Source organism: Sinohyriopsis cumingii, chromosome 2 (genome assembly GCF_028554795.1).
Source record: "Sinohyriopsis cumingii isolate HCF-2022 chromosome 2, ASM2855479v2, whole genome shotgun sequence".
In the NCBI taxonomy this organism is placed as follows: Eukaryota; Metazoa; Mollusca; class Bivalvia; order Unionida; family Unionidae; genus Sinohyriopsis; species Sinohyriopsis cumingii.
Genome location: NC_142962.1, coordinates 29,710,351 through 29,720,324, shown reverse-complemented (window position 1 = coordinate 29,720,324; position 9,974 = coordinate 29,710,351).

Sequence of the window (9,974 nt, the reverse complement as noted above, 5' to 3'; positions counted from 1 at the left end):
TACATCTCTCCCTAAGATATGTACGGGATTAATATCAAATTAAACCCATTGTAAATAAGAAGCATAGTCGTCATAACAACTGTCACGGAACTGTATATATCTATCGTTTATTTATTATTTGGATTAAATACATGTACTCTGGTTTCGTTTCTGTGTACAGCGTTAACCGAGGGTGGTCTATGTACATCGTATATTATGTCGAAATGGTGAGTTCGGTTCATACCATTCAGAACAAGCAAAGGGCTTACTATGGGAAAACCGACATACTTTGAGCACATAAGCAAGGTATGGTTACATGGCCAATGTATAAATTACCTCATCGTAGAGCAAAACATCACTGAAATCGTTGGTGTTTGCTGCCTTCTAAAAATATAAATTTAGCACTAGCCACTTTCTCTAAGCTGTGGTTCTGTTGATAGAAAACAAATATAAACTAATACACAGACGAATACCTTGCTAGACGCAAATAATTGTTCATACTGGTGTAAATATAACCTCTTACAGGAGGACTCTTAGTGAAACCTTTAAAATTAAAAGCCCTTTGATGTCCTGCAAAACCTTTCATATACAAAATTGTGGAAGGTGCATATTATGTTACTCCTGTCTGCCAATCAATCTATTACAATTATTCCGTGGATAAATTAGGTTTTCAGTTAGGACAAGACTAGTATCAAGTCATTTCTGTTCTTTAAACACATTTCTATCTTCATACATTTTGAGCTCTAATAGTTGTCTATACGATAAAGATACATTTGAATGACAGGTGAAGCTGAATATTCTTCACTCTCACACAGAACATCTCTCATAAATATGAAAAGTGGGGGAAACAAATTTATAAAATACACCACGCTTAAAATAAAAAAAAGGTCAACACGAGGATAATGGCGGGATTTACCGCGGAATTATAGCACATAAGCACCTGGAATATTAAGAATTGTAATGTGTTTCAAAATATATATCAAAAGTAATAAGCTGTGTCTGGTTCAGTTCAGATGAACTTATCTTTTCGAGCTGCATCCGTTCTGTTTATTGTCTTGTCTGTTGTGTATAGTTTACTGACATAAAAAAGCAATGTTTCATTTGCTGTTGTTTCCTAAAACAGTTTATTAATACTTATGATGAATCGGTATGAAGCTAAGACAACTCGTTCTGCGACACGCTTGCACGCCCCTTTGACCTCGGAATCGAATTCACGCTTGTGCAACATGCGCTAAAGGTGTGTTTTAAGTATTTTCATTTGCTTATCTTTCCTCAACACGTACACTTTGAGTAAATCTTTATGTGTCAAAGACAGTGCTTTCATTGATGATTCGCATGTTTGTCCTATCTTGGTCTCAATGTCACAGTCATATACATGTGCGATGCACTCCGCGACGTGCTCGCTCAACCTTTTGGTCCTTGGATCAAGGTTACGCGAATAGATCATAGAGCAAAGTTTCAGTTATAAACTCAACATGCAGGACAAGGACTTATTGCTGTGTTCTTCAAATGATGCCAGTATTTTGTCACAAATGCAGCTGTTCATAAATAAATAGAAGTTCTTATCGAAATCCGCTTGAGAGCATTTGAAAAAATTCTGACAAAGAACATTGTGCAATAATTTGTTTATAATTTATGCAAATTGTGCTAACCTGTCATCATATATAGCAACTGTTACTTGCACAACCGCTTTTGCATTTGTCTGCAATGTTATTTTCCGCCAGGTACTCATTCACAGGCCTCCTTGGTCCCCACCTTTAAGACGAGGACCCCAAAGTCCCCATATTTCAAGAACGAGCTTAGTCCCAGGAACTTTGTTTTCAAATAAATTTATTCCAGACCTAAAGATTATTTGTTGTGGCAAAACGGGCATGTTTATAAAGTCAGCAGCAACACAAACCGTATCACCATAAATGATCTGCAGCCAAACAGTGCACACCAGGTGCGGTCACATCCAGAAAGGCGATAGGGTTACGTCCACCAAGTAGTTCCAGTGAAATCATCTTCACTTCTGCGGAAAGTATGTCCATAAAGGTGTAAGGGTTCATTGTTAAAAACTTAGGAGCATATATAGTTTGATGGTGCTTAGATGTTCAGTCTCGGATTATAATTTGTACGACAATTTATGGTTGTCCGTGTCCGGTCTTTATTCATGACAGAATTCTCAAGATTCCCTTCCTGCAAGATCACATTATGCCAATGTCTGTGCTACCAAGAATACGTAACAGAAGTATAGTTTTTTTTTTCTATCTCATAGATGGATCGATATATCTCAGTATTTTGCTACCATAATTGTACACGACACTGACTCAGCTTATCAAAACCAATCAATAGTAGAAGGAAACATGAAACAAATGATAAAAAAGTCATACATTTTCATTTTCTGTAATCTTTCAATTGCTTTGCGTATAGCAAACAAAAAAGCTGCTTAAACCATGTATAAAAATTATATACCATTTTATCGCACTTATTGTCATATAACTGAGTAGTTATTTTCCAATAGTGATTTAAAAAGAACAGAACAAAGCAAAATGTTTGTCCAAATAATATTATATGTACATCTGATTACCTGATCACGCCGATGTATAATTGGATAGTCTAACTCTCCTTAAAGGATATTATATGCATGGGTCAAGTGGTCGATTTCAGGAAAGAAACCGTAAAATTGTCTTTACATTATCCGAACACATCTGCATCGTTCCTGATTTAGGTACACCTCGCGCCCCAGGTGACATAGAAATATTAGGCTTGACTTCTAGAAATGTGACTGTCCGCTGGCAGCATAGTTTGGGAGATGGCAATAGTCCCATCACTGCCTACATTGTTACCATCAAAGTTTGTAATTCTGTCCAACCCATTGTCATGGAATTTGCTTCTGCTGTCCATGCCAATATAAATTAACTATTTGTAAGCATACAATCGTTGCAGATTTTGCAGTATGAATCTATTGTTGATGACAACTGTCACATAACGATGTGAAATAAACATATCACAACCTTTCACAGTCTCCAATATGCCTCTAAAACTTCCACATTTTTCTATACGTCTCATAACCACCAACAGTTCTCAAACCTCCTCATGGCCAACCACACTCATCATTATTCTTCATAATACTAATTACTGTTCAGCAAGTTTTAGAAACTGATTTGTCAATATACTTATAAAATCATCACCCGTTAAGGTATGTCATCTTATTTTCCTAAATTGGTTCTAAATATGTTCAACTTATATGGTGCACGGCCAAGGGAGCTTATATTATGGCCCTGCATTTATTGCATTTGATATACTGTCCTTTGTCTTCTGCAAATGTGGACATCTTCAAAACAAAAGCTTAGAGCAATGCTGATCAACGTTTACATTGTTTCGTGAAAATAACAGTAGATAATACTCACATTTCTAAAAGTGTTTAAGCCCTTAGACCCAAAGTTGGCAAAGAAGATCCTGGCAAAAAGCCTATATGTTGAACCTTATTTAATTCAAACGCGAGACATCATTGCGACAGCGGAGGTGTCAATTGTTTCTTAAGTTTTCGATTTAATCATATACTCAGTATGCAGACCCTGGTCGTCTTATTGCTCCCACCCCCTTAGTGCCTAATTTTGTCCCTGGAGCTGTATCTTTCTGTAAATTTATTTCAGGTCCTCGTGTTTCTTCTTGGATGATGGGCAGATTTACGATATCAGCAGCAACAAGAAAATAATTAATTAAAATCATTATTACTTGAATATGAGCACTTATTTCAAGATATGTTCCTTCAAGAACAAATAAAATCTACCATCATGTTGAAATTGTAAATTCTACACCTGTGAAACAACATCCGTATCGGATGAACCTTCTCAAACAAGAATGTTTAAGAAAAGAAATTCAGTATTTGCTGTAGAATGATTTCGTAGAACCGAGTAAAAGTGACTAAGTTTTCCATGTATAATTGTTCCGAAACCTGACAATACTTTCCGCATGTGTACTGACTATAGAAAGGTGAACAGTGTGACTAAAACAGATTCATTTCCATTGCCAAAAATTGATGGCTGCATTGATAAAATTGGAAACGCAAAGTATGTCACCAAATTTGACTTTCTGAAAGGATTCTGGTAAATTCCACTGACGGGAAGGGCAAAGGAAATTTCGGCATTCGTGACTCCAGATGGACTTTATCAGTTTAAAGTAATTCTGTTTAGGATTAAAGGTAAGCCAAGCACGTTTCACTGTTAAATGAACATGATTAGATCTGCTCTATATAACTGTGGTCCATACAGCGATGGTATCATCATCTACAACGAAACCTGGAAAGATCATTTAGCGACAAAATTCTTTGACAGACTCAATGATGCAAATTTGACAATTTATTTTTTCTAAATGTGAGTTTTGCCGCACTTGTGTTACATTTCTAGGACATATCGTGGAAAATACACTAGTTAATCTTACAGACGCTGAGGTCAAGGCTATGTCTGAATTCCCTGTGTCTATCAGTAAAAAGCAACTGTTGCGAATTTCTTTGGTATGGCTAGATACTATTGGAACTTTTATTCTAAATTTTCCAGAATTGTTGAATCCCTGACAATTTTATTGAGCAAGGGAGCCAAGTTTCATTGGTCTGAGAATGTCAGGAGGCTTTTGACAAGTTAAAGGACAAACTTAAGAGTGCACCAGTTCTTTCAGCTCCAAATTTCAGTCCATCATTAAAACTGTCTGTTGATGAAAGTGATGTTTGGGTTAGAGCAGTATTGATTCAAGGAGACAAAAATGGTGATGATCATCCAGTGTGATGTTTTTATACGAAATTAAATAAGCACCATATAAATTATTCCACGATCGAGAATTAATGTTTGGCTTTGATATCACTGGTCAACAGTGAAATCATTACTGACTTGAAAAGGCCCTAATCTGTAGTATTTTGGTGTGCCGAACACGAATATAACCATGAAAAATTTGTATTGGCTCTCGTTTTGAAGATATTCATATACCTCATTTTCTATGTTTCACTGTGTAAATTTCTCCAGTAGGACTGCAGCAACATCCGGAATAATGATGTAACATTGCATAATACCATCATGCTCACATCATCCACAGTTGATTGCATCATTTTCTGATGCAATGCAATACTAATGCCATGCGGCTGCTGAAGTAAGTTGACGTCAGCATTGTACTATACATGTGTAGGCCTATTATACTAATGCCAGGCGGCTGCTGAAGCTGACGTAAGCAGTGTACTATATAAAGCCCAATCAGATAGGTTCAGCATTTAAAATATTTTAGACGTTGTGCGAGACAGTTCAAGCTACTGTTACATAAAACTTATTATTTTATCCATTTACGTACAATAAAGAACAGTAATGCCTCGAAAGTGTGTTAATACCGCGGACAATTTTTGCTATATTTGTGGGGAAGTGACATTTGCCAACCAGAAGAAAAGTATCAATTCTCAAGTGAAGAAGGCATATCATCTTTACTTCGGATGCAAGGTTGGTGACCAAGACAAGCCTTGGGCTCCGCATATATGCTGTGCTACATGTACAACACAGCTTTCACAGTGGTTGAATTGCAAAAGGTCATCAATGCCGTTTGCAGTCCCAATGGTGTGGAGAGAGCCAAGCAACCACCTAAATGACTGTTACTTCTGCTTGGTTCCTCCTCTTTCCGGCGGAATAACGAAGCGAAAGAAGTCGAGAATAGTCTACCCAAACATTCCGTCTGCATTGAGACCAGTTCCACATGGTGAGGGACTTCCTATTCCAGAACCTCCAGCAGAATATTCTCTTGATTCATCTGACGAAGACAAAGGTGAGTCGACCTGTTCTTCTCCTGGTCCATCAGCATGCAGTGATCCAGATTTTCACTGTGGTGCATCATCAACCCCACACAGAATAACACAGGAAGAACTAAATGACCCGATTCGTGATTTGGACTTATCAAAGAACAAGGCAGAATTGCTAGGATCAAGACTCCAACAATGGAATCTTCTAGAAGAAGATGTCACAATTACTGCATATCGAAAGCGCCACCAGCAATTGGAGCCTTTCTTCAGAAAGGAAAGTAATCTGATATTCTGTTCCGATATTGAGGGCCTCATGAATGCTTTAAAAATCACTCATGACCCACAAGAATGGAGACTATTTGTGGACTCTTCGAAACTGAGTCTCAAGGCTGTGCTTTTGCACAATGGAAACATTCTTCCATCTATTCCAGTAGCGTATGCTGTCCACATGAAAGAGACATACGATAACTTAAGGCAGCTACTGAATTCCATTGAGTATAACAAGTACAGCTGGCACCTCTGTGGTGATTTGAAGGTAGTTGCCCTTTTAATGGGACTGCAGCAAGGATATACAAAATACATGTGTTTCTTATGCGAGTGGGATAGCCGAGCAAGGGAAATGCACTACATGAGGAAGGAATGGACTCACAGGCAGAATGTAGCCATTGGAGAGAAGAATATCCAACACCCAGCTCTGGTTGAGGCTCAGAAAATCTTGCTACCATCCCTTCACATCAAACTAGGTTTGATGAAGAACTTCGTGAAAGCCATTGACCGGACTTTGCCAGCATTCCGATACCTGCATGAAAAATTCCCTCGACTCAGCGAAGCAAAGATTAAAGAGGGAGTTTTTGTGGGTCCTCAGATTCGAGAGCTTTTCAAATGATGACCGGTTCAACAACTTGCTGGAAGGTGACGCGAAACAAGCATGGAATGCTTTTCGCCTAGTTTCTACAAACTTCCTCGGAAATGTTAGGGCAGAAAACTATAAGGAACTAGTAGAAGACATGTTGATGAAGTATAAGAAACTTGGCTGCAATATGTCTCTAAAGATTCACTTCCTTCATTCCCATTTGGATTTCTTTCCTAGCAACTGTGGTATTGTTAGTGATGAACACGGCGAACGTTTTCATCAAGATATCGCAACAATGGAACAAAGATACCAGGGAAAATGGTCCACTACAATGCTGGCTGACTACTGCTGGACACTCCTCAGAGATGCTCCCGAACAGCTGTACAAGAGACAGGCGAAGAAATCTAAGATGTAGTCAATGACTTGATTTTTTATAGGTAGGCTATTACAGTTGACCTTTTACTATTGGAATGCATTTCGTTATGTAAACATTAATTTCTTGCAGATTACAAAAAAACTAGAGCCAATTTTGCAATTTGACTGTCATATTCGTGTTCAGCACATAAAAATTGATAAGAATTGACTAATTTTATTTCAGTAACATGACTTTTGTAAAAATTTGTTGTCCAGTGTATTGGCCTTACACCACTTTGAAGTCTATATGAGTACAGCTACCTCTCCGATTATTGTTTTTAGTGATCACAGCCCCCTTGCTTTCATCGCCAAGATGAAAAACAAAAATCAGAGATGATTAAGTGGAGTTTGATGTTACAGGAAGACATCAGGCAGATCAATGGAAAAATATTTAATAGCAGATGCTCCTTCACGTGTATAGAAATATATTGTTTCATGTATACTTTGTGTCAAGCATAATATTTCATCTTATGTAATTTTTCCATCGTATGTATATTTGACTAATAGTATAAATAAAGCTTTGAGTAAATCTCTCTTTATCTTCATGAGGGGAAGTGTTATGTATATTTAATTTACATTGTTTGTTTTTTAGTGTTTTATGATTTTTTTTTGTATTTCATTGTATGCTCATATTGGACTTGACTTTGTCCAAAATTGAGTTCGCTTCTGCTTGACCCGAATCGACCTTTTTTAGTCTGTGTAAACAACTAATACATAGTAAATTATTCTCTTTGTGTATCTGTTTAACATCAGGATCATTAGTAATGGAAGATGTAAATATGTTTATTTGAGTCTGGGTCTAGGTTTTAGGAATTTCGTTAGTGTAGTCCAGCTTATATAATAATGACTAGTATTTTTTAATTTGTAAAAATACTTAAACATAATAAAAGACAAATCACAAGGCAATCGCCATTCACATGGAACTATTTTCCTACTCTATCCGCGGATCATACGTAAAAATGCAAAGCAAACACAAGGTTAGGAACCTGTAACTGATCGTCCTGAAAGCTAGGACTGACACGACTGTGACATCGGCCCTGTAAATAGAAGGTAAGGGTTGGCTTCGTATAGTAATTTTCAGTAATTTTATACTATTTTTACGCACACACACACACACACACACACATACATACATACATACATACATACATATATATGTATATATACAGAGAGAGAGAGAGAGAGAGAGAGAGAGAGAGAGAGAGAGGCAAGTGGTTATGAAAATATAGCTTATGATGTATTATAGACCACACGTCGGAGATGACGTATTTTGAAAACCTAATAGACGACACTTATTACTAATATATCTCCACCATATTCTTTGGTGAGTGTGAGCAGTGTTATCTATATATGTCTTTGGTTCCGTCCATACCATACGTACCATACCTAAAATATACATATCATATAGGAAATACTAAACTTGGCAGTCAAGTGTTGAACCCAGATTCATTAAAATTGTATTACCCATAGTGCTATTGTTTACATAAAACGGAGAATCTCTTTTTATTATTCTAGGTTCACGCTAAATGTAATTTTAATTGTCTAGTCTTACCAGCACGTGCGTGTTTAATTTCTTGTGGATCATATAACAAAACTGGCTTACATACTAAAATTCAGTATGCTAATTACATACTCCCATTCTTCGTTGTTTTGAGTTTGTAAATCATTCTGGCACTGAGAATAAGACAAGTGAAGTAAAATTTTGTTCAGTTAGGCCATTTGATTAGGATTTTGACATTTCGGTGATTTAAGCCAGTATTTTAGAGGATTATGCAGTCGCAGAATGAAAGCCTTTTGGTTGAAACAGTCACCACCTATAGTGATCAATTGCCGCTAATGATTTTGGCAACCGCCCGTGTTGACCTATGAGTACATGCGGCCTTATTGTATATTTCGGGAGTAAACAAAGGGAGAGAAATCATGACGGACAAGAATATTTTGACATATGTTTGTATTGTTATTTGTCTGTCTTTATTGCACCAAAATAATAAAAGATGAAACCTGGATGTTAGCTTCTGTGTAGAGGAAAGGATATGAGCCGCGGTATTTTCTGGACCTGCATGTGTTTGAAACATGTGCTTTAAATTCCGCACCAAAGAGTCAGGTGCTAATTTTAGTAATGAGTGTTTCAAACTCAAGACTGTTAAAGGACTGAAATTCCATCAATAAAACAATGTCTCTATTTTTTACTCTCACTTAAACTAGTATAAGCTCTCAAAAGATTCTTTTTCCTAAAACATAATTTACATTATTAACCAATCCTGGTCAGCCAAACCCATATATACTCTATTTAGGTTCACCCATTTCCAGGCTGGTTCCCATTTTTAATGCTATCATACCTGCATTTTGGAAATATCCCTACGATGACCAACTCTTGAGGTCACGCCTTTATGAGTAGCAGCTTAGTTCTAAACTAGTGGGTATACAATGCGCAAAGGAGTCCTTTTCGCGAATTAAATCCCAAATAATACTGGAATTACAGACACAAGTCTTAATGATTAATGTTCTGAATAAATTTCAGTGGAAATCCAAATTAAATTCAATGCTGAAAGTGCTGATGTGCCTCTGGTGGCCAGCGTCGTGGTGTGGGCATCAATAATACAACTGATCCTGCTCAAATCTTAGAGCACGAATGAATAATTTCTCTATAAAAAAAAATGATATAGTCCTCTAGTTGACCTCAAATCACGAAAAGCATTTTCAATTTTTTTTTTTATATATAACTAATACCTAATGTAAAATAACCATCTAGAAGTGTCATAATATTTACAGAATCGTAGCCAATGTGATCCAAATGGAGGCGATCAATATACGGCCACATACACAACCAATTTTCCTATATATAGTCTCTATATTTGTAATGACTGAGCTTTCCACTACCTCCAAATCCAAATAAATCATACATTGATTCTAAAATACCTTCAAAGAATGAACTCAAGGCGAAGTTCTTGTCAAAGGTTAACCCGGATTATT